General features: G+C 46.8%; 1 protein-coding gene across 3 annotated transcripts in view; it reads left to right on the top strand.

Annotated features, from left to right (window-relative positions):
• The window catches only part of LOC144132304 (Kv channel-interacting protein 4-like), a 281668-nt gene that overhangs the window by 53118 nt on the left and 204793 nt on the right, over positions 1-23757 (top strand). Inside the window, exon 1 of one of the 3 annotated variants that reach the window (XR_013314770.1) lies at positions 13319-13371. The exons of the other annotated variants lie outside the window; for them this stretch is intronic. The gene's annotated coding sequence lies outside the window, so the exon portion shown is untranslated. Of the gene's footprint in view, positions 1-13318; positions 13372-23757 lie in introns of those variants that run through there. 3 annotated transcript variants of the gene reach the window in all.

Here is a 23757-nt window from a genome sequence, read left to right as displayed (position 1 = left end):
AAAGTCGAAACGTAAAATTGCTCTGGAGAACGGTGTGCACAATTACAGGTTCTGTCACTGCGCTCGCGAATAAGCCAAAATTAAGCGCTATTTACGCTCGCTATAACAGGAATAACATTTGATGGGACACGCAAAAATTGGAGGCCGCACTTTAGAGTTGACATGAGTCCGAAGCCATGGTCTCGCGCGACCACTGACACTGCGAACAGAAGACGAAGCATCACTTCCATTCGGACATGCACAGATGAGGAACGCAACGAATGAAGCGTCATTTCTTGCCATCCAAAACCGCACTTCCAGCAGCGGATTACGCTACTTACTCCTGGGCTCTTTTACTTGCAACTATGCGCTACAGGGCTTAATACAGAACTCCGGTTGTTACTTAACACCACGATGCAAGTCTCAGCTTGCGTAGCTGCGGCAGCGCCCGGTTGGCGGGCAACTTCTGAAGGTATAAATACAGTGCGTTTGTTGAGGTTTCAGCTTCGAAGAAAGTGGCAGCTGACGCAGTTTTTTCCTGAAAAGAGCAACCACCATGCGGCTGGTGTGTTTTAGATGAGCATGCTGTAGAACAGGGAATCTCGGGGCTGCTCTAACTAAACCAGGGGATACTAATATGAGCTATTCTGCGCACGTCAGAGCCCTTAGAATCTGGTACCACTTCCCTCTGCGCTCCGCGGCGGATGTGTCGGGGCTTGCTGCCGGTTAACCGTCTGTGCAGGGCTCGGAAGAACGCCGCTCTCCTAGCAATGGTCTAGGAATGCGGTTGCCCGTTCCCGCGCCCCGCCAGTGGTGGCGCAGACCTTCTGTAGCGCATGCAACATCGGTACCACGATCACGCGCGCACTCTTGTGTGCCCTTTTTTTTCAACCCTTTATTGATCCTCTCAGAAAATGTAAAACAAAGAGAGAGGAAGCCCGGACTAGTAACGCTTTGCCAGTCTTGACGCCAGTTCAAGATGTATGAAAAGGAGGAAAATTCCCAAAAAGGAAAAAAAAATTGAGCACAGAGTAGTAAAAAACAAAAACAATACTAAAATCAAGAAGAAACCAACGGAATTCCACAGTCAAAGTGACACTCACAGGCAGACAGTCTAAGCAGAGGTTGCGGGCCACGGCTGATCCATAGTGGGCCGTGAGCCACAAAACATTATTGTGCCAGCTTCAAGCCTTTATGGCAGTCTCGCTATTGCGGACTTTATTACAGGCAGCCCTCGTTCACTAAGTTCCCGTTCTCCTGAAAGAATCGTACGCCGTACCTCACATATTCTTATTACCACAGGATGGTGAAAAGACCAGGAAATGGTAATACCGACAGTAGAAAACACAACCAACAAGGGCCTTGGGGGTACCCTCAGTCCACTAGCTAACGTTTCGACTACAGGACTTGTCTTCTGTCGAAATGTTGGCAAGCGGATTGAGGGCACCCCGCCGCCCTCCCCTAGACCCTTCTTCATTGTGCTTGCGTTATTGCGGCGTGAGAAACTTGGGTTGAGAGCGAGGTGTTCATCTTCTACAACTTTTGTCTGCTCGTTACTAGACTATCCTATTCTGTCGCACTGAGGATTACGCATCAACTCGCGCAGGCCAATAGGGGCTGCCACCTTTCCCATATCGCAAGACCCGCACCGCCAGAAGACCGCCGGGTGGAAAGAAGAGCGGGCGGACATTTCAGGATCAAATGACGCGTTCAAAACCAGCACACATTTCGCGCAGCTTCCAGAAAGAACGCCCTTTCGACAGAGTCCCATGCGCAGGGAACAAAGAGCCTTTTCTCGTGTCGACTTCGCTGCAGCGCTGCTGTTCTTTCTTTTTCCTGCTGTGGGGTGCGTTCGCAGTGCGGATCTCTGTGCGGTTTTTGTTCTTCCATGCGCGTTATCGGAGCTGGGCGTGCTGCTGGACGCGCCGACGAATGGAGAAAGACGTCCACTGCCGCCACTAGGTTTGTGCAAACGCAAGCCACGTATATATTTGCGAATGGTCTGCAAAGCGTAGAGGGCGCCGCTCAGTTTATAATACGTCTGGGCTGTGCGACACGAAGGCCATCAAGGAGTGAAAGAGGAACCATGAAACACAATAGCCGGCGCTTAGCGGCCCTTTCTTCCGCTATCCCGATTTCCAGGACAGCGGAGGAAGGTTTCTGACAGCTGCTCTAGCCCTCGTCCGTCGCTTGACACTGTTTTTATTTGGCGGCTTCGTTTCTGTTTGACTTTTGGACTTCCTAAATCGACCCATCTTTTTTTCCGGCGTAGTTTCTCTCTGCTTTCTTTTTACTTTCGATGGACATTGCTTGTGGCGCAGATTTTCAACATCTATTTATTTTTTAGCATATACTGCTGGCCCGTGTTAAAGGCCTTAGACAGGAGTGTGGTACAGACACAATGATAAAAACGAAAAATACATTGCAAGAGAAGTAGTTAGCGAACAGAACATACAACACAAAATCAATTATGGAGGCAGAGAACTGTCAATAACATCGAATTTGACCCAAAACAGGGATGCATATGAGCCCTACTCTTCGTTCAGAGCTTGTAAAAATAAATTCACCGATTCGCAATTGACAACTTCAGCAGGTAATTCATTCCACATGGCGTTGGTATGGGGAAAGAATGAGTATTTAAAAACTTTAGTTTTACATGAAAACGCGGCAACCTTTTTTAGAATGGTAGGAGCGTGCAGGGCGGCGAGATGTGTGCTCCAACTAAAATTCCTTCCTCTATTAATTTTATTGTGACAATATAAGTAGAATAACTTTAATTTTTCTCGATGATGGCGCATGGCCAGCTGTTCAAGTCCTGCTCTTTGCAGTAGCGCTGTTGGGGAAATACTCCAACTGCAACAATTAAAGATAAATCTGGCTGCTTTGTGTTGGACCTTTTCTATGTTAAGTTTGTTGTTTCGGTCCAGAGATCCCACTATGCCGCAGCATGTTCCAGTATTGACCGAACAAATGTTTTGTAAGCTTAAAGCTTTATTTCTTGTGTGGATTATGCCAGCGTTCTTCTAAAACACCGCAGTAGTCCTTAGGCTTTTTGTTTTTCGGTGCACGATATGTGCTCGTTCCATCGAAGGTCAGAGGTTATCTGAATTCATAGGTATTTAAAATATATTTAAATGATATTGTTTGACTCCTGACCCAAAAGGGCGTAAATTGAGAAGTGTAGCCGTGAAATTGATGTTTTAGCTTCTTTTGTTATTTATAATCGAGAAAACTCGACTGTCGCTCTAAAACGTACGACCTTGTAACCAATTCTTGGAAATCCCTTGAGACCGCTACGGATCCGAGGCGAAGTCGTTGGATGTCACGTATTGATCGCCTCTGTGGGCTGCAGAATCTAAGGTAAACGGCAAAAAGAACTCGAAGGACGATTAGATACTCGATAATGACCCCCTCTGTGTCCTTATTCTTGTAGCGCTTGCATTTTCCAGTATGAATGCGTTACAGGCACACCTTTCGTGGGTTATTTCTGCTATTCGATAACCATGTATGTTTTATGCAGATTGAAAATATTAAAATGCATTCTATGCCAACATTGCCCACGTTTAGTCCTTCATATTTTATATTTTTCGAATATTTTGAAGAAACAATCACACATTCGGAGAACCAAGCATATATGGCGCAGAGAACATGTTGCTGATGAGAACCAACTAGAACAATTGCACGAGGCGCTTCAGTGATGGCGTTTGATTCCGAGAACCATTCAGAATGAGTCACCTGATCGGTCTGTGGTCACGTGATCTTTGAGTGGTCTCATGATCTGCTCCACCAGCAACGCGGCACGACCGGAAACGAGCCTTTAACATGTGCAGTAGAAGAAGACGGTCAGCACCGGGGCGGGGATGTCGCTGCGACGGGCGTCGTGTCTCCCTTTCGAGGAAGTGGCCACTGGACCTGTCGTGGCCGCCTACATGCGTCACATCGTCGCACTGGGCGGTTTCTGAAAGCGCCTGCTTTCCGCACCACCTGCGCATCGCCATCATTGGTCAACCACTCTTCGGCAGAGGAGGCCCCATACACAGCTGTGGTTGTAAACAGCACGGGGATCGCTAGTGTGGCCAGAAACAGAGGAACTGCGTTGTCGCACGATTGTGCTTCGAGATTTGACCGTGGTACGGGGCACATTATCGTCTTTGTATCGTATCAGTCGCGCATGCGCACTCTGTACGGGCCTGTTGCCTGTCATGGTCTCTGTCACGTGGCTGTTAGCATGCAGTCACTTAAACTCTCTATCTATCTATCTATATATATGGGCGGTAGCGCACATGCACAACAGGCGTCCCATGTCACTGGCACGATGGATACATTGAGGTCATCGCATCCACTGGTGCTGTCTGGAAGCACTGAGAAGAAATGGAGCCTGTTCAAGCAGCGGTTCGGGCTGTTCCTGCAGGCAACGCAGTCGACGAGATAACCGAGGTCGGAGGCAGCCAAGTCCACACTCCTGCTCACCGTTGCCGGGGAGGACGCCCTAGAGGTACTAGAAAATTTTTTCATGCTTGGAGAACGAAAGTAAAGGAGATTATGAAGCAGCAACGCAGAAGTTGGAAGAATACTACCGACAGCAGCAGAACGAAGTGTATGAATGGAACGTTTTGCGCTCAAGAACGCAAGCAGAAGGGGAGCCTTTCGAGCATTTCGCACGGGACTTGATCTCAGAAGAACAAGCGCAAAAAGAACAACGAAGAAGAAACAAGGAGGCCGACACGGACAGAAGCGCTCCTTGTTTCTTGTCCGCTGTTCTTTTTGCGCTGGTTCTTCTGAGATCATGGCCTGCTACTTGGCCTGTTGTGATCGGAGGCCCCGACAGCGGGAACAGACGAGCCCGGCAGGCGCCATCGAACTATGTTTGACCAAAGGTGCTGTCGTCCTGAGAAGAGGATTAGGAACGGCTCCTGGCGACGGTGAGCTGTGACGAAAGGCCTCTCATCCCTTCGTCCGGAGTATGGAATGCGGCATTTCTCCCTAACTGCGCCCTCACGTGGACCGGCAGAAAGACCCGAACAAAGGCGCCGGACCCTCCTCGCTCGCTTGCACCTGCGCAGCCAGACAAAGCGGGGGCGGACACGGCTGATTCATCTTACCCTCTGGAATTCCCGGGGCCGTCAGGACGCATCTTTCCCACGGAGGGGATCACCGCCTGCAAAGCCAACGACCTAATGCACCTGGTCAACCCGTCGGAAACAGCATTCCAGGACCTCAAGGCGCCAGGATTCCTTATCGCCTGTGCACGTGTTTGTGAGGGCGGAGCCGTCACGGGGTTAGGGCGGAGACTATGAAGACTGTGTCTGCCCATTGGACGCTTGATCAGTCACCGGTTTCCCTAGCTAGGTGCCTAGGGAATATCCATTGTATTTAAGCCGCAATTTGGCTGGTTTCACAGCACTTCATCTCTGACTTTTGGTCTCCCTGCTTCTCTTGTAAATATGTAAATAAACCTTCAAGTTTACCAACCCTCCTGAAGGCTTCCCTCCGTCGTCTGCAGAGTTCATCGTCATGCGGTGAAGACCTCGGTCCCGATACACAAGCATATCAACTGGTTGGCAGTGGTGGGATGGTCTGCACCTGGTTCTGACTTTGGTATGGTAAGTGCGCGGTCTTTCTCTTGGAGCATTGCCAGGTTTTACAACTTTGGAAAATTGTTAGCCTAGGTAATCGAAGGTTGGTATAAGAGGCAGCCGGGGGTCCTCTGACCACGTGAGTAGAGACTTGCCGTTGCTTAAATAGTCATGGACTGGAAGAAGCTGCGCAAACCAGACCTAGTTCTCGTATGCGGGAATTGGGCATTGATTGTGGGTCGATCCGTAGAAAACCTGAATTGATTAGGGCAATTGAGGATTTCGGTGCGGACGAGGAGGTGATAGTAAAATGTTGGGAGCTAAATAAGGAGGAGTTGGAGAAGGAAAGGGAACAAAAGAAGCGAGAGGATGAACAAAGGAAGCGAGAGGATGAACAAAAGAAGCGAGAGGATGACGAAAAAAAGGAAGCGCGAAGAGCACGAAAGAAAGCGCGAAGAGCATGAAAGGGAGCACGAAAGGAAGCGCGAAGAGCATGAAAGAGAGATCGAGAAATAACGGCTCGATCTACAGATAGCTCAGGCCGCACAGGCAGAACGCACTAGGCTAGAGGTGCCGAACACAGTGCGAAGCCAGGCAGAGATAGAGAAGCAACGCGAACGAGAACTGGAAGAGCTCAGGCGTAAAGTTAAATTGCTCAGATGGCAAACAGCGAGAGCGCGTCTGAGAATTTTTAGAAGAGGAGAAAATTTCCAAAATTTCTCGCAAATTTTGAAAACATTTTCGCAGATGAGCAGGTAGATCAGGGCGACTGGCCACGGATGTTGACGGCCATCCTCCCTTGTGATGTCGGCGCTGTATTAGCGCGGCTGTCCGACGAGGATGCCGACAACTACGAAATGGCAAAAAGAGCCCTCTTCCACTTTTTCGGCATACGTACAGAGGCGCACTCTAAAGTTCGTAGTGATGGCAGCGGGCCGCGCTCCCATCAGGGTGTCAACGACCAGCCCACGAACCCCGCTTCGTCAGCTAGGGACACAATTGTTGCTCCGAAGAGCAGAGATAGGGCCGGTTCTAGCCCTGATACAGATGCCGCTATGGCAAATGAGGCACAGATTCCGCGCCAGAAAGACTGCGGCGAACATGTATGTCACCGCACGGAAAGAGAGCTTTCCGTCGAAGAGCGTAACGCAGAGTCACTTGACAGCAGCGTTGAAGCGCCCAGACAGAGCGCAGCGTTAGTTGAAAAGTGCGATGTCACTGTAACCCGGAATGGCAATGACGCTGCTCCGATATCCAGAATTATGGACAGCGAAGTGTTACACTCTGCGGTGATGCAAATGCGGGCAGACTGTTTTGAGTTGCCGACGGGTAGTGGCCCACGGATAGCGCCCGCTGACAGTTCGATTGTAAGCGCAGATTGCGGCTCAGCGCTGCATCGAAACAAAGAGAAGCTCAGTGATGAGGAAATCACAGCGGCTAGTGACCGACCTCAAGAAAATGAGCTACCTTGTTTAGAAGAAAGAGCAGCGACCGGCTCGTCAGGGAAACCGTCACCTGGTACTGAGAGCAAAGCGCGAGTGGCTTCGCTGCGCGAGGAAAACAGAGAACGCGACAAGCATTTGCCAAATGCTACGTCGGCTGCTGGTGTTGAGGCGAAGGCCGGCAGCTTACCAATACGCGACGGCACCGCGAGAACTGATGACAGAAAGGGAAAATCAACAATGGTAGTTTCCCGAAGGCGGCTGCAGGCAAAGAAAGATGTGCGGGTCAAAAGCACCGGAAGTGCGAAAACTAATCAGCAGTGTAACGGCCCGACATCTTCGCCGCGGCACAGGAAATCAGAAAGGCGTCGCGTGCAATGCCAACGAACTAAGCGTGCTGGGCGAAAGCCACCTGTTCCATTGTGGGACCACGACAGGAGTTGTCGCGAGACAGGTTACGCGTGCGGCGTGCTGCGCAGAAGGGCGCGCAGCTGCCACACAAAAGGGCGCTACAGAACGCGCGGGAGTCGGAGGGGGACACAACATGCAAGAAAGAGAGAGAGGTGGAAGCGGCCCTGTCCAACACCCTTGCACTGTAAAGTTCCCAGGAGCCACCCGAGATTTCGACGCATGTCTTTGCGAAAAAAGGAAAAACAAAAAGAGGAACTAGTTTTGGTCCAGCAGACTTCCGGGCGTGAGCTGTTGGCGAGGGCTAAGTCATCCAAAATTTGCAGCTGTATTGCTCCGTATTAAAGACCTGGCAATGTTCTGAGGCTGGCCGCGTACTACCTAGCCGGAGGTAGGGGCTGAGCTCAGATCAGATCGCTAATGCTCCGTTGAGTACCCTTGCCAGCTGTGCAGGTCAAGTGGGCTGACTACTACGAGGCCGACTGGGACTCTGACGCCCATTCGTGGTGCACCGACCAGCTGCAACCACTCCGTGGCGTCTTCTTGGCGGCGGACGGATTGTTGTGATCGGAGGCCCCGACAGCGGGAACAGACGAGCCCGGCAGGCGCCATCGAACTATGTTTGACCAAAGGTGCTGTCGACCTGAGAAGAGGATTAGGAACGGCTCCTCGCGACGGTGAGCTGTGACGAAAGGCCTCTCATTCCTTCGTCCGGAGTATGGAATGCGGCATATCTCCCGAACTGCGCCCTCACGTGGACCGGCAGAAAGACCCGAACAAAGGCTCCGGACCCTCCCCGCTCGCTTGCACCTGCGCGGCCAGACAAAGCGGGGGCGGACACGGCTGATTCATCTTACCCTTTGGAATTCCCGGGGCCTTCAGTACGCATCTTTCCCACGGAGGGGATCACCGCCTGCAAAGCCAACGACCTTATGCACCTGGTCAACCCGTCGGAAACAGCATTCCAGGACCTCAAGGCGCCAGGATTCCTTATCGCCTGTGCAGGTGTTTGTGAGGGCGGAGCCGTCACGGGGTTAGGGCGGAGACTATGAAGACTGTGTCTGCCCATTGGACGCTTGATCAGCCACCGGTTTCCCAAGCTAGGTTCCTAGGGAATATCCACTGTATTTAAGCCGCAATTAGGCTGGTTTCACAGCACTTCATCTCTGACTTTTGGTCTCCCTGCCTCTCTTGTAAATATGTAAATAAACCTTCAAGTTTACCAACCCTCCTGAAGGCTTCCCTCCGTCGTCTGCAGAGTTCATCGTCATGCGGTGAAGACCTCGGTCCCGATACACAAGCATACCAGGCACAACAATCATGGCCCAACAACAAGTTTTGCACGGGACCTGAGGAGTCACGCAGGAAGCTGCAATTTCGGAAAATTAAGTGAATACTTGATCAGGGACGAGGTGGTCTTTGGCACAATTAATCCCAAATTACGGGACACGATGCTTAATGTTACCGACCTCACGCTACTCAAGGCGGAAAAAATTTGCAAAGCGGAAGTAGTGTGTGCCGAGCAAAACAATGCATGAGCTCAAGCAGAGAAGCAAGTTGCGCCAATCAAACTGTGTTGGCAACTGAAATGTTCGGCTTCTAAACAATGCGCTGAATATTCGGAGCCGAGTGAGGCCCAACAAGGGAAGGAAGAGGCGCAAACCAAACACGCCGGCAGTTCAAACGCTTATGCTGCAACCGCTTTCACGAACGAGCAAGATGCCCAGCATTCGGCAAAATGTGTTTCGTGTGGCGTGGCATGAACCAGTTTTCGGCTTGTTGCAAGAAAGGGCATCAAGTAAGCGGAGTACATGAGGAGCAAGTGAACCTTGAAATTCTCGACGTCAGCGTTGGCATTAAAGCAGACTAGGTCGTCAACGCGAAAGTGGCTTCTGAACTCGTGTCCCTAAAGGTGGACAGAGGATCACAAGCGAATTTGTTGCCTTACTCAGTTTTTCAGAGAGCCGCATCGAAGTCAGAATCAAGCGCAAGGCCCATCCGTTCTGTGATCGTATAGCGGTGACGTCATCAAACATGTCGGCGTCTCTACGCTGCAAGTAATGGTGAATGACCGAAGCGTGTACTTTGACTGATTTATCGTTAAGAAGGGTAACCAGGCCATCATCGGACTGGCAGCGAGCAAAGAGTTGGGACTGATGTCCCGTTCCGTGAACGTTGTGTAAACGAACAGCACTCACCGAGTGGTGAAAGAATTTCCCGAGTTGTTTCACGGCATCGGCTGCCTTGCCCGCCAGTGCACATGGTCCTACGGGAAGGCGCAACACCGCTGGTCGAGCCGGTGCGATGGGTGCCTCTGGCGCTGCTTCAAGGGGCGCGGGTGCCCCTGGCGCCTCTTCGAAAAGAGCTGCACTGCACGGAACGTGTACGAGTCGTGGCCAAAGTCAGCCAGCCAACGGACGGGGAGAGCCCATTTGTTTTAGCAAGAAACAGGGTGGGGAAACAGCGCATGTACATTGGCCCCAGCCGCATAAAAAATGCCTAAAGCGAGAGAATTATCAAATGCCAAAAGAGAAGACATTGAGCCAGGGCTTGCTGGAGCAGATTTTTTCTCGTCTCGACGCCTACTCGGGCTTTCATCAAATACCTTTAGATGAAGTTACATCAAGTGTGCGCACAATCGCCACACCCTTTGGGCACTTCCGGTTTTTGACGCTTCCGTTCGGGATCGCATCAGCGCCTGAGGTTTTTCAAAGAACTATGAATGAAGTGTTTTGTCAAGCTCCAGGAGGGCGCATCTATATCGACGATATATTGGTATGGGGTAGCACAAGGGAAGAGCACGATGCCAGACTCCAGACAGCCTTGCAATCCCACAGCTTCCCACGCACTCTCACAACGACATCTTTCTTCATAGTTTCCCGCTCGGAAGCTTTGGCAGCGACACGGTGACGCAGTCCAGGTAACAAGCGTCTGCATCGCAGCAGGGTAAACGCACTCGGCTTCCACTGTTGTCACACATCTCTGCTACTACTGTGTTCAGTGCCTGCTCCTACTTTGTCTAAGCGTCATGCAGCAAAACGCAGCGTGTGGCCTAGTAAAAGGCCGTGTGCATGAACGCAGTTGTGTGGAAGTCGGAGGAATTTGATGGCGCCGAGAGCTTGAACACACACAGGAGTGGTATGCGGTAATTTTTTGAGGAAATTTCGAAATGTTACCTGGCTATAAAAGAAATGCCCGTATCCGGAGCCAGTGAATAGAGGTGATAATATACGTGGGGACGCCTGAACGAAATAGAGGTATGTGGAGCTCCGGTGAATCAGCGGTAATGAATCGCGGAACAGAAGGGCCCGTCTGCTCGAGGCGTTAGTAGGATTAGCCCGAAATGCGGTTGTTTATTTGCATTAGCAGAGGACGAAAAGTCCAGCGAATTTTTTTCTCAAACAGATATTCCGCTCATGGCCACCTGAGCTAAAAAAAAAGGTTTTGCATTTTTGTTGGTTGCATGGGCCGCACCGACTCAAGTGTCATTGTTAAGACTCACTAACCTTCAAACAATCGGAAATTAGCGTTGCAATGACATCTGTTGAATTTTTTTTTTGAGACCGCACAGATAATACATTGTGTCCCGCGCTGTGTCTTGTTCTTGCGGAGGGTGCGGAAAGGTTCTACTTCTATATATACTATTTAAGGTTGAAAACAATGGGTCTTGTTTAATTTACGTTTTACATTAATCAGATCAAATCAAATCAAAGTTTATTTCCCATCTAGCACTACAGATGGAGGAATCGTAGAAAAAAGCTGCCCTTGGGCAGCTTGACGAGTCTACAATCCTAATTATTGACAGGGAGGCAACACAAGAGTTTATACAATTTTTTAAAAAAACAAGCACATCAAGGAAGCACCGGAGAATACACGAAACAGCAATATGTATACATAATGAAACTTAAACAATGTTATTCAAAAACAAATTATGTAGTTCACGACGTGAAAAAGAAAACAAATCGAGGTTAATGTGGATCTACCTATTTAGAAGAGATGGAAGTGTGTACTGAAGGCATTCCCTACCAAGATTTAGCCGAGGTGTTGGCACTGTCCATTCTTCGCCACGTCTTGTTGGATAGACTGATTCTTTTTTCCTTAGTTCTGCTAAATTTTTAGGATTTGTTACATTCTTCTTCTGATGTTTCTTCATATTCTGATGTTTGACCAAGTTGGTCAGAAGAAGCGGCAATAACCAACGCTTCTACTCAAGTGTGAAAGGTTAATTTTCATAGCTGGGCATCAAAGGTTAGATGCTCCGCCCTGTTTCTTCTGTTTATCTGCAAAAGGCGAAATACGCTGTCCGATTTATATATGTCTACATCATGCCGGTAGCAAACTTGAGGAGAGACCTAGGACCGAACTTTGGCAGTTATTTTAGTTTGTTTCTACACTCATCTGTAATGTTGTTTATATCTCTGTACAACAGTTTTATTTCTCTGCTCTTTTTTTAACTCTACCTATTGTTTGTGCGCCATAACCATAGCCCTTAGTAAGTTCGAATATTTTGTAATGTATATTTTTTTGTAGAATGTGCATTTTCGTCTTTTATAATTTGTCTGGAAAACCTTATAGGCTCTAGAGGCCTTAATTATACGCATTTTACGTGTCAGCTCATCGCGTGTGTTTTTAATTTGTTTGGTGGTATGCAGCTCTTTGTGCCTTTTTAGGGAACATTATTTTTTCTTTGTTTTCCGCAACTCCTGCTTATCCTACCGTTTATCTAAAGCCCCGACTTTGAGGAAGTTAAAATAAATAAATTTGCACATTTGCGACATTATGCTATGTTACCGGTGTAGTTGAGTTCTATAATTTAATAAAAAGTTGTGATTGCAGCACTAAGAGAGTAGCACCCAGCAATGCCTGCGCGCAACCATTCCTTTAGTCTCCACGAAAACCCACTGCACGTATATGCTGCTTTTTACTTAAGGACTTTCAGTTGGCGTATTAGACACTTGGATTTAGTTTTTGTTTGGCCTTTGGTCAATAATGGACGAGCGTTTCGAATTTCTTGCATATCATGTGGACTCAAAAAAATCGATTTTATTTTTTTTCTGTGGTGCAACCTGCCGTTTGCGTAAGTTGTCTGAGGCGCTTCAGCAACATAAGAAATTCAGGTGGCGGGTGAGCCTTGACGGCAGTAGCTGTAGTATGTGTAGACATCGCAGTAAAACAGCGCAAAAGATGTTAGAGGCAGAATAGGCAGTACACCGCCTTAACGCCTATCGTGTGTCTTCTTGCGCCAGTCCGGTATTTTGCGCTCCCTTTCTACAAATTCAACCGGCTCTTTGCCTTATTAAAGGGCAAGCTTACAGAGGCCAAGACACCTGTTTTCAGCGCTTGAACGACGCGCTCCGTCGCGCGTTTTTCCCATTTATCGCTGTTCACCGCTTTCCGACTCGTGACAGGTAAATCAGTACACATGTGAATGGGCACGTACTATAGGGTCATTTTGAGCCCTGTAGGGCACTAGTATATTTCGCCAGTGTGCTCCACAGTCTGCCGTTATGGAGTTTCCGCAGGCAACTGTGTGGACGTCCGTACGTGCCATGCTTTGTAACCGCGCCGTCGGATCCGTTGCCTGAGCGTTGGTGCAGAGTTTTAGCGCGCGTGGAGCGTGACCAGCGGTTTCTCGGCGCCCACAGCGGCCACAGGTGATTAGCGCGTGAGATGCGACGGGCGAGCGGCTGGAAAAAGCAGCCGTAATCGCACCAGAACGGACAACAGCGCCACGGCCGCTGTTGCCAGGCGACGGGGCGCCACAGACAACAAGCGTGCTCGGGCGGCCGACGCAGGAAGGGCCGATCGTTGTGCCCCCGACCGGGCACACGCCGATTGGCCTTGCTCATTGGACACCGTCGGTCATGTGAGCGCCGTGTCCAAGGCGCAAGCGACAGCAGCTGAGCAGTCGGAGCTAATCTAGACCGGCTTGCGCGTTCTCTTTTTATCGCCTAACCGAAACCGCGGTGAGTCTGTGCTTTCTTTGGGTTGAATTTCTCTCAACTATTGCGGCTGGCGAGGTCCACACAATACCTGTTATAAATGCAGGATGAAGTAATGAAGCATGTATGATATGATGCCCAAAATGACAAATACAACTCATCTTGAAAAACGGTAGGGTTTCTGGTGCATGGAGTTTTGAGAAGACTATTTTGTTGAACTCGAATCGATTGCGAATGGTCTTACTTCGGCACCAAATCGAATAATGAAAGGCCCCAACCTAATACAAATCAAATATTGTCGTGACAATTTGATACTTCTGCGAATATTCGTACAAAACGAATCTTCAAGACAAGCACAGAAGAGCTAGCGGCAGCGCTGTAGCTCGCGTAGTTAAAGCTGTATCTGCCGAAAGACTCAGCAGTGATCTTTAAAATGAGGCACGAAGGGAGTATATGAACTCTGCAACCCTCATTTCATGTCGCTCGGAATATTGCCGCTTGCTACAGACGATGACGCATCACATCTCAGTTGATGACAGGGACCAGAGTTACGAGCCGTAATCTGCGATACCGGTCATTAGGCAAGGTTTCCTAGACATGCTGAAAACTGGCGCGTCTCCCAGTCTTGGAGATCTTACGTTTTGGCATGAACGTGTGCACCAATCGGGACAGCATGCTTTGCGAGCTCGGAGTGCGCCTCGTTAATGAAACAGCGGTCGAAGATAATGATTCGAACATTGTTATTTTAAAACTATTCAGACACTTGAGGTCGTGTCCAATTAATTTAGAATATTAAATTATTCGATTGGATGTTCAAAAATTTTGAATATTCGCACATCTCTAGAGCAACAGTCTCTTACCTGACGTCAGTATGGCAGGTTTTATTGATAAATTAGGACGCATATTGACGCAGGAAACTGGACGGTTCTATTCGTATTGATTTTAAGAAGCATTAGATACTAAGGCTGCGGAGTTAACAAATCTTTTTAAGCCGTAAATAAAAGCTATTTTTCTAACTGTACTGAAAGTGTTTCCATCGGCAGCAGCTATTTTCAGAATAAAGAAACTCATGCTTGTTTGCCCGAAGGATCAGTACTTGGTGTACAATTATTTTTACCTTATATTATTGATCCCCATTTTCCAATGGACACCTCTGATAGAATATTTTATGCAGAGAATGCCACATCATTTACTTGAGAATACTATTCATTGCTCAGTTCAACTACTCTACTTGAAAAGAGAAATCCTTTTTTAGAAGAATGGCGCAGACCTAATATGCTATTGATCACTTAAACAAAGCCTCACTCATGTTTTGATCCCAGTAAATAAAGATTCCCCGTACCCTTTCTCATCATACTGGATCCCTCAATATTAAACTCAGAAATAGTACACTTCTGTGTGGAACTATATTCGCATCTTAAGTTATCGCAGCGCGGTTGTATAGCATTAAAACTTTTGTTCCTCACGCGGCACTATTCTTAGAAACTGAAAATTTTCTCTTTAGAATTTGTTTATACACAGCGATATGTGGTGCTGCATATCAGGCTGGCAATATTTACATGGTTTACATTCTTGGACGTAATTATTATTCAAAAGAAAGCTGCACGCATTCCTACATTCGTTTTCTCTCTTTACTTCCCTTTTTGCCGATTTTGCGAGTATTATTACTCCATGTGTTGGTAAGCCCGCCAGAGTTCCTCAGCTGCATTGTTTTATCGCGTATTTGACCGCCAACTAAACATAGGCATATATCCTAGATAATTAGTTTCAAAGAGGAGCTTCAGGCTATTCGTCACTAAATATCCGGCTTGCTTACCCAACCATTTTGGACAAAGTCATTCTTAAATGAAAACCAGTTTATGACGCAATTTTTTATGTAATGTAAGATTTGACTATAACAATCAATATATCCGCAGATCTCCGGTCGGGAGGCTTGCATTCTTTTGCAATTAACGTTATTGCTATCGTCAAAACCGTTCATCTTTGGTTTTCTGTGGCAGTTTTAACTCTTCGATGTGATCGATGGGAAAACGTTAAAAGATTTTGCTACACGTCACAAAAATGAACCATTACCTTCAATATTTCTATAACAGTACCTTAGATTTTTGCAGTGTTGAAAATTTTTGTCTAAGAATGTTGGTCCTGTTCCTGCAGTTGGGACATTTAAGGAAAGCTGAGCTATATATTGTTACAGCCGAAGGCTTAGACAAAGAACATGACGAAGCATGGTGCTTGTATGTGGTAAACGACGAAGGCAAAGCGTAATCGGGCACTGGCCCTTATTGTATGGCTCCTTGGCTCTATCTTTCTGCAGATATCAATTCCCTTTTGTAAATATGTATTTCTACCTATTACATTATTGGTGGAGGTGCTGGGTAACGCAAAAGCCAAGGAGCCATACAAAAAAGGCCAGTGCCCGATTACCGTAAACCGTTATAGATGGCTATATGGTCGTGCATACTGAGACTGGGGAGCGCGAGATTCAAGACACAACTCCACGAGACACGAGCGCAAACTTTCAACTGAGTTTATTTTCGACATGGCGCATATTTATACGCATCTAATCATGGGACACACAAACATAAAAGCGCTCAAATCAGCAATCGTAAACCATGCGAGACGCAAACTATCCTCGAAAGTCATGAATTTTACAAATGACGAGCTAAAAACAATTTTTCCTATTTTTGATAAAACCACATATGGGACGCTAACGAACCCGCCACCGTCCTTTTCTTAAGCATGAAAAATACTTCCCACAATTCTCTTGTGGTCTTGTCCTTCGATTTAAGAAGAACCGTCGTTCTGTCCGGAAGAGGTTCGCACTTGTGCATGGCTCAGTGTGCTGCGAGGTTGCCAGGGGCACTGACCAGTGAGCTTCGGTAATTGTGCTCCCGCAACCGAACATTCAAGCACCATGCTCTCTGGCCGACGTAGGGCCTGCGACAAGGCAGTGGTATTTTGTACACGACGCCTTCAACGCATACCACAAACATGTTCTTGTGCCTCACGCCACAAAACCATGCGTCGTGCTCTTCTTCTTGGCCGGAATTGACTTTTCCACACTTGCTTTTGAGTTTCATAGGCACGGAAAATACAACGGGTACTTAATAATTTTAGCCACTCCTGTTTCAAGCATGCGCTAAAAAAGTCTTGCCATCACAAGATGCATTACAACGGTAACTTGTAGGCTGCAATACTGAAGGCTGCTGGAGACCCAAACCCGTTGCTGGTCTCGGTCGCGGAAAAAGTTTATAAGACATTCATTAAGGGGAACCCTGGAAATGCGAAACAGATAAGAGACCTGTTGTTTTGCCATATGTGCATATTAAGTGGCTTAAATGTATGAAGTACCCGTTGTATTTGCCGCGCCTCATAAACACAAAAGCATGCGTGCAAAGGTCAATTCCGGCTCAGGAAGAAGAGCACGCCGCATGGTCTTGTGGCGTTAGGCACAAGAACATGTTTGTGGCATGCGTTGAAGGTGAGTACAAAATACCACAGCCTTGCAGCAGGGCCTATGTCGGCCAGACAGGAAAGTGCTTAAATGAGCGGTTGCGGGAGCACAATTAGAGCAACCCTCTGGTCAGTGCTTCTGGAAACCTCGTAGCACACTGCGCCGTGCACAAGTGCGACGCTCTTGTGGACAAAAGGACGGTTCTTCTTAAATCGAAGGACAAGACCAGAAGGAAATTGTGGGAAACATTTTGCATGGCTTCAGAAAAGGACGGTGGTGGGTTCATTAGCGACCCGTCTGTGGTTTTAACAAAAAAAGAAAAATTGTTTTTAGGTGGTCAATTGTAAAATTCATGACTTGCGAGGATAGTTTGTATATCGCATGGTTTACGATTGCTTAGCTATCTCGGCTGATTTGAATGCTTTTATGTGTGTGTGTCATATGATTAGATGCGTATAAATATGCGCCATGTCGAAAATAAACACAGTTGGAAGTTTGCGCTCGTGTCTCGTGGTGTTCCAATGTGGTGTTGTCCCCTTGCCCTGAATCTAGCGCTCCCCTGTCTCAGGATGCCCTATTACACTTTTTCCTCCTCGTCCACCACACAAAAGCACCATGCTTCGTCATTTTCTTGGTCCGAGCCTACGGCTGTAACCCATAACAATATTTTCAAACATTGCGCTTTGCAATGGTCTTCATAAAAAAAACTAAATTCTTGAATTCTTGCATTTTCAAACGAAGAGCTAAATCACATATGCTTCTATACGCTGTTCAACAGAGTTCTTTGAAGATTTATTGTGTGTTTTCTGCTTGACCTTTATATTTTTTACTTCACTGAATGTAAGCGCACCCGACATCTCTGTTGTTTCATTATATATTTATTTATTTACAACATACTGCAGGCTGAGCGGCCTAGCAGAAGTGGAATACAGATATATAAATAGAAAAAAAGCATGGAAGTACATTGTACGAAACACACCAACACAGTTGGTAGGCCTACTGAAGCAGTTAATACTATGCGTGACATACATGTATGAACCTCAATCAAAACTGGCGTTTAAGAACACATAAGCGACAAAGTTACTTAACTGTTTATAAGCTTAATTCCAGCTTATCCAAAGACTCGAGAATAGGAGCTGGCAAACTATTCCAATCTTCAATTGTATTAGGGAAAAAGGAGAATTTGTATAAGTTAGTGTTTGCAAAGAAAGGCGCGAAGGAGGGTGCATGAGAGTGGCGTGTCTGCCTGGAGGTAAGAGGGTGAACGTAAGGGCTAGGATCTAGAGCGAGCTTGCGATTAAGCAATAGCAATAAACATTTGAGACGGATAAATTTTCTTCTTGCCTGGAGAGTGTTTATACCATTTTCTGCCATCAGTTCAGATAGCAAATCGGTGCGACCATATTTCGAATAGATAAAGCGTACTCGCCGTCACTTAATTTTTTCAAGATAATTTATATTTCACATCGTATGGGGGTCCCACACAATGCAAGCATATTCCAGCGTAGGCCTTATAAGTGTTGTGTAAGCAAGAAGTTTGACATGAGCGGGGGCAACCTTACGCTTGTGCCTGAGCAGGCATGGTTTGCGAAAGGCTGAGGAGGAAATGTTATGAATACGTGTGTTCCAGCTGAGTCGATTATTTTATGCAACGCCGAGATATTTATATTCCAGAACTTCATTTAGCGGTGGCCCTGGAGAGAGTAAGAGTAATGAGTGGGTTTTTTCCCTCTTCATGCGAAGTAAGACAGATTTATCTGAGTTAACATGCATGCCCTACTCCTGGCACCACTCTAGTATGTTAGTTATTGCAACGTTTAGTGCGTTCTGGTCTTCACGTACAATACTTTTATTGACTATAACGCAGTCGTCGGCGAAGAGACGAATTTTCCCGGGATCACGGATCACTTTAACTAAATCGTTCCAAAATATCAGGAAAAGGAGCGGCTCGAGTACACTACCCTGTGGAACTCCGGAAGTGACTCGAAGAAATTTACAGTTGAAGACATTCACCTGTATGTAAATGCTGAGAACGATTGGGCTAAGTATGTTAAAATCCAGGCAATGAGAAAACTGGGAGGTTCGAGTTGCTTTAATTTGAAAATAATCTTCTCATGTGGAAACGATCAAAGGCTTTACTTAAGATTAAAAATATGACATCTATTTGCCCACTTCTATCCACGACAGAAGTGAAAAAAATGGAACAACTGTTAATTGCGTAATGGTTGATATCCCCTTTCTGAAGCCATGCTGGAATGAAGACAGAATATTGTGGTGATTTAAGAAGTCGGTGATGTGAGTGCTCACAAAATGTCCAAGCATTTTACAGGTCGATGATCCTAAGGAAATAAGACGGTAATCAAATGCTGATATTGGGTTGCCTTTTTTTAAACACACGCACTACACGCGCTATTTTCCAGTGAGCGGGAAGAGAGGAAGATGTAATTGAAAGTTGGAAGATTATTACTATATACCTTGCTAGTTTCTCTGCATAGCGCTGGAGAAATGCATTTGGAATGCCATCCGTTCCTGGGGACGAGTTAACTTTCAACCGTAACGCCATTTAACAGTGTCCTCTTATGAAATCAAGTTAGTGTAGTGAGTATCACAAGGATTGTTTACGAGTGGGCTAGAGATGGAAAAGACACTGTTGAAACGGCGATTGAAATTAGATGTAGTAGCCTCAGGATCTGTTTTTAAGGTGCCTTCGCGTGAAACTTGACCAATAGGTTTCTTACGTTCACTAACAAACCTCCAAAATTTTTCAGGATGTGATTTGAGAAAATTAGACAAGATAGTATTAACATACAAGTGTTTTGCTGACTGAATGGCATTTGATAGGGCACGACGCATTTGGATAAAGTCGTGTGAAGTTGTACGAATTTTTTCTTGTACGCTTCGCTGTCCTTTTTAAATGTATTATATCCCCAGTCATCCATGGATTGCGCTTAACAGTCTCTATTACTTTGTCGGAGACGAACTGGTCAATACGAAACTAGCCCAACTTTTTAAACTTCTTCCACAACGTCATTACCAGCGAAGTTTTCGAGGTGAGCATCCAAGTACTCTACTATGCTCACGTCGTCTGCGAGAGTGTAATCTTTCACAGTTGTTAGCAGAAATGCATAATTAGGTCGAATACCATGCAAGGGCAAAGTGATGAAAACTGCTACGTGATCACAAATCCAAGGATGAACTACAACATCGTAGTGATTTATAGAGCAGGGAATAAAAACAAAATCAAGAACTCAGCATGAAGAAGCAGGAACACGTGTTGGTTTTTGTACAGATTGGTGTAGATTGTGGTAAAGCATGATATCAATGATTATGCGAGAACAGCCGTCATAGACGAAGCCACATTCTAAGCGACTCTAATCAATATCGGGAAGATTTACATCTCCGTCCACGATGAGTTTCTGGTCGAATGTTTCTATATGCGTTTTAAGTTGAAATAAAAAATCAGGCGCTGAATCTGGCGGCCTGTATACTGCAAACAGTACAAAAGCACGTTCGAACAGTGCGATTCTTAGACAACAGTTTCGATACTGGGAATTTTCTGCACAATAGAGACTCTAGTGTCGGTTTTCACAATAACGGCTACGCCACCTCCTCTTGTCTCCCTATCCAAGCGGTATATTTTATAAACGGGTGGGATCAGAGCGTCATCGTTTAGAGTGCTGCTAAGCTATGTCTCAGAAATGACAACTATATGCGAGGTGTAAGAAAAGAGGACAAATTCTAGCTGGACAGTTTTATTTACGATGCTGCGGGCCTTAAAAATGAGTAGTATTATTGTAGTGTTGAAATCTGGGTCAGTTGGTACATGTTCAGGAGTAAAACCAGTCAAAAGACGGAACACAGCGAAGAGACGAGGCACACACACGACGACTGGCGCGTGTGTAGCAGTCTTATGCACGCTTTACGGAAAATTAATTCATGGAGTATGCTGGGGTACGTCTTTTTTCTTAATTAGCTTGTGGTTTTTCTTCATGTAATCCCACACAAGCAGATCACCGTCAATGCGAAGTGTGTCATGTATGAGAGGAACTTTTTTTACATTGTCCCTATCACCTTTTGAGCTGTCCCGTACAGTTTTCGCGTTTTCAGCGTCTGATGGCAGTAATCATTCGGGACCCAAAAGTCTGTTCGTTTGAGTTTGCTGACGTTTTTGAAGGCTGCCTTCTTTTCAATGTAGTCCTGGAAGAAAACTATTAAACTATTAAGGTCTTTTGAGATTTTCTATGCCAAGTGTTTGGATTCTACCAACGGATTCACATTCCACACCTTGTTTATTACGAAATACTTCGCCAATGCCTTTCGTTTTTAGGGTTTCTTCCATTTCATCCGGTTCTTCTGTAACACCGTGGACAATTACACTGGAATACCTGCCTTGTCTTCAAGATCTGTGGGCTAACGTGCTTGGAAAGTGAATGAACTTTCGTGCATTTTTTTAAAGATGGTCAATCTCGTTGAGTTTCCCTGCCTTTGCTTTTAGGTCAGATATGTGGCTCTAAATTTCTTGAAAGCTTACTTTAATGTCGCCAATCATGATCTCAGTTTTTGCTTTAAGTTCCGTAACTTCTGCGTGCAATTTCAGTTGTCCATCAAGAATTTTCTGCAGCAATTCAGCATTGGCCGGTCCTGGGTTCAGTTCAACGTCTCCACTGAGAAGAAGCTTAAGAACAAGATAACAATGGCATGCAAATTTGCAGCACTGACGTCGGCACGGCAGAACCGCCAAAGCACAAGAGTCCCTTTTACCGCAAGAATAGCAACTAACCTGCGCAAGGCATAAAAATGGCTTTGTGAAGACAATGCTCGCGCCAGGTCCGCCGCGCCCAGTGAACTGGAAGCTGTGCAGCGCTTCTTTTATGTGTGCCGGCGTTGATGACGTCACATTGTCGGGAAGGTAGACGCCAGCAGCAGATGGGTGATGTCACGCTCCTGCTCCGATTGCGGTGCAGTTGAGTTGATATCGACAGGCTGGCACACATGCGGGAAGCCGTCACTAGAGATTGCGCCATACGGCGACTGGAATATGGTGACGCAGAGTGCGAGACCCTGCATAAGGTAGGAAAATGGCTTCGAGAAGAGCATGCTCGCGCGAGGTCCGCCACGCCCAGTGGCAGTCCCTCCTGCAACTTTTGTTTTCTACCTGCTCACGAATAAAGTGTAAACGCGTCGTCGTTCGTATGAAGTAGAATAAACTTGATTTACCGATTGATGTGGATTTGCGGCAGATTAATTGGCACTAGGAATAATACACAGGCAGCGCGCCGAGAACCACGATAATGCAATCAGGTGTGGCATTGGTGTTGATAATATCAGCAGTGGGTTTATGCGCGCGCGGAATTAAGATACAGTCTTGGTCAAAAGCCTTAAGGCCAAAGGCTTTTCGCTTCAGCCGCATAACAGAGGCATTACGGCATTATTAAATACCGGATGACCTTGAAATTCTAGCAGAAGGTTTCTTCTGGTGGTAAAAAAGCTTCCTGCATGACTTGTGCATTGAGTGATCCGCTACAGGGAGCATTCTTGGAACATTCATTTCGCTGCAGCTGAACGCTGTTGCCTTACGGCTTTCGACCAAGAGTGTATAGCATTTCTGATTTTAAATAATAAAGCGCGAGCGTCGACCAAACTGCTGGTCAGCGCCATATAACGGCGATAAGCTTGCAACATGGCGAGAGGTCGCGCACGAAAGGAGCGCGTCCTCTGCTACGCTGTTCCCATCACGAGGACACACGCCCTGCCACAATACGTGTTCGCAAAAAACCAGCGCGCAGTAGAGCACACGTGCACCGCTAATATGTGACACTGAGACGTTTGAAAGCAGCGATGCATTTTTTATATACTGTCTAGACGCTGAAAGACTGATTAAAGAGCTGGCTGCTGAAATTGGATGGTTCACATTCCAGGCAATGGTTTCTACATGCTGCTGTATTTGCTTCCGTTTATTTATTCTTTTCCAACTGTGCTTCGCCAGTGCGGCCTCATGTCTAAGAAGACCAGGGTTCCAATTCCGGTTCCGCGCATTTCCCCACCGGATTTGAAGAAAAAAACTCCTCTTGTCGATGTAATGGCATAACCATGCCTGGGGTGCGGCCTGATCTCGGTGACCAGAACCGACAACACACCCCCTCACCAGAAATGAATTTGGCTACCGTGGTGTAGTACTTGGCCACAACCTTCTATGAACAAATCAATTAACCCTCGGCCCTCAGTCCCCTGCGCCTGCGGAGCAACTGACCGAGGCGGCGGTCAGACCTGTGACTCAGCGCAGGGTGCTAAAAATCTCTGGCTCCGGACAGGCCGGGATTGGAGTCTGTACCTGGCAGCGTTTAACGCTAGAACCTTATCTAGTGAGGCTAGCCTAGCAGTGCTGCTCGGGGAACTAGCGGGCATTAAATGGGATGTCTTAGGACTTATTGAAGTTAGGAGAACAGGTGAGGCGCATACAGTACTAAAGGACGGGCACATACTGTGCTATCGCGGAGTAGAGGGTAGACGAGAACTAGGTGTGGGATTCCTCATTAATCAGGATATAGCTTGCAACGTAGAGGAGTTCTATGTTATTAAGAAACGGGTGGTAGCAATCGTAATTAGGCTCAATATGAGGTACAAGCAGATCCAGCCATGGTGACCAGACCGTTGGAAGCCGTGGAAATGGAAATGAACAAACTAAAATCACAGTTCACTGTACTGATGGGCGATTTCAATGCGAAGGTGGAAAGAATCAGGCTGGTGACCAGGCGGTAGGTGACTATGGAATAGGTTCTGAGAATAGAAGGGGAGATGTATTAGGACAGTTCGCAGATAGAAATACTTTACGGATCATGAATACCTTCTTCTTCAAACTAGAGAACAGGAAGTGGACCTGGAAGACCCTTATTGGGGACACTAAAAATGAAATAGACTTCACACTATCGCTCAACCTGGCATCGTTCAGGATGTAT

The sequence above is a fragment of the Amblyomma americanum genome, chromosome 5, assembly GCF_052857255.1.
Source record: "Amblyomma americanum isolate KBUSLIRL-KWMA chromosome 5, ASM5285725v1, whole genome shotgun sequence".
Classification (NCBI taxonomy): domain Eukaryota; kingdom Metazoa; phylum Arthropoda; class Arachnida; order Ixodida; family Ixodidae; genus Amblyomma; species Amblyomma americanum.
Note: the sequence above shows the minus strand (reverse complement) of the source record. Positions and strands in the feature narration are given on the sequence as shown.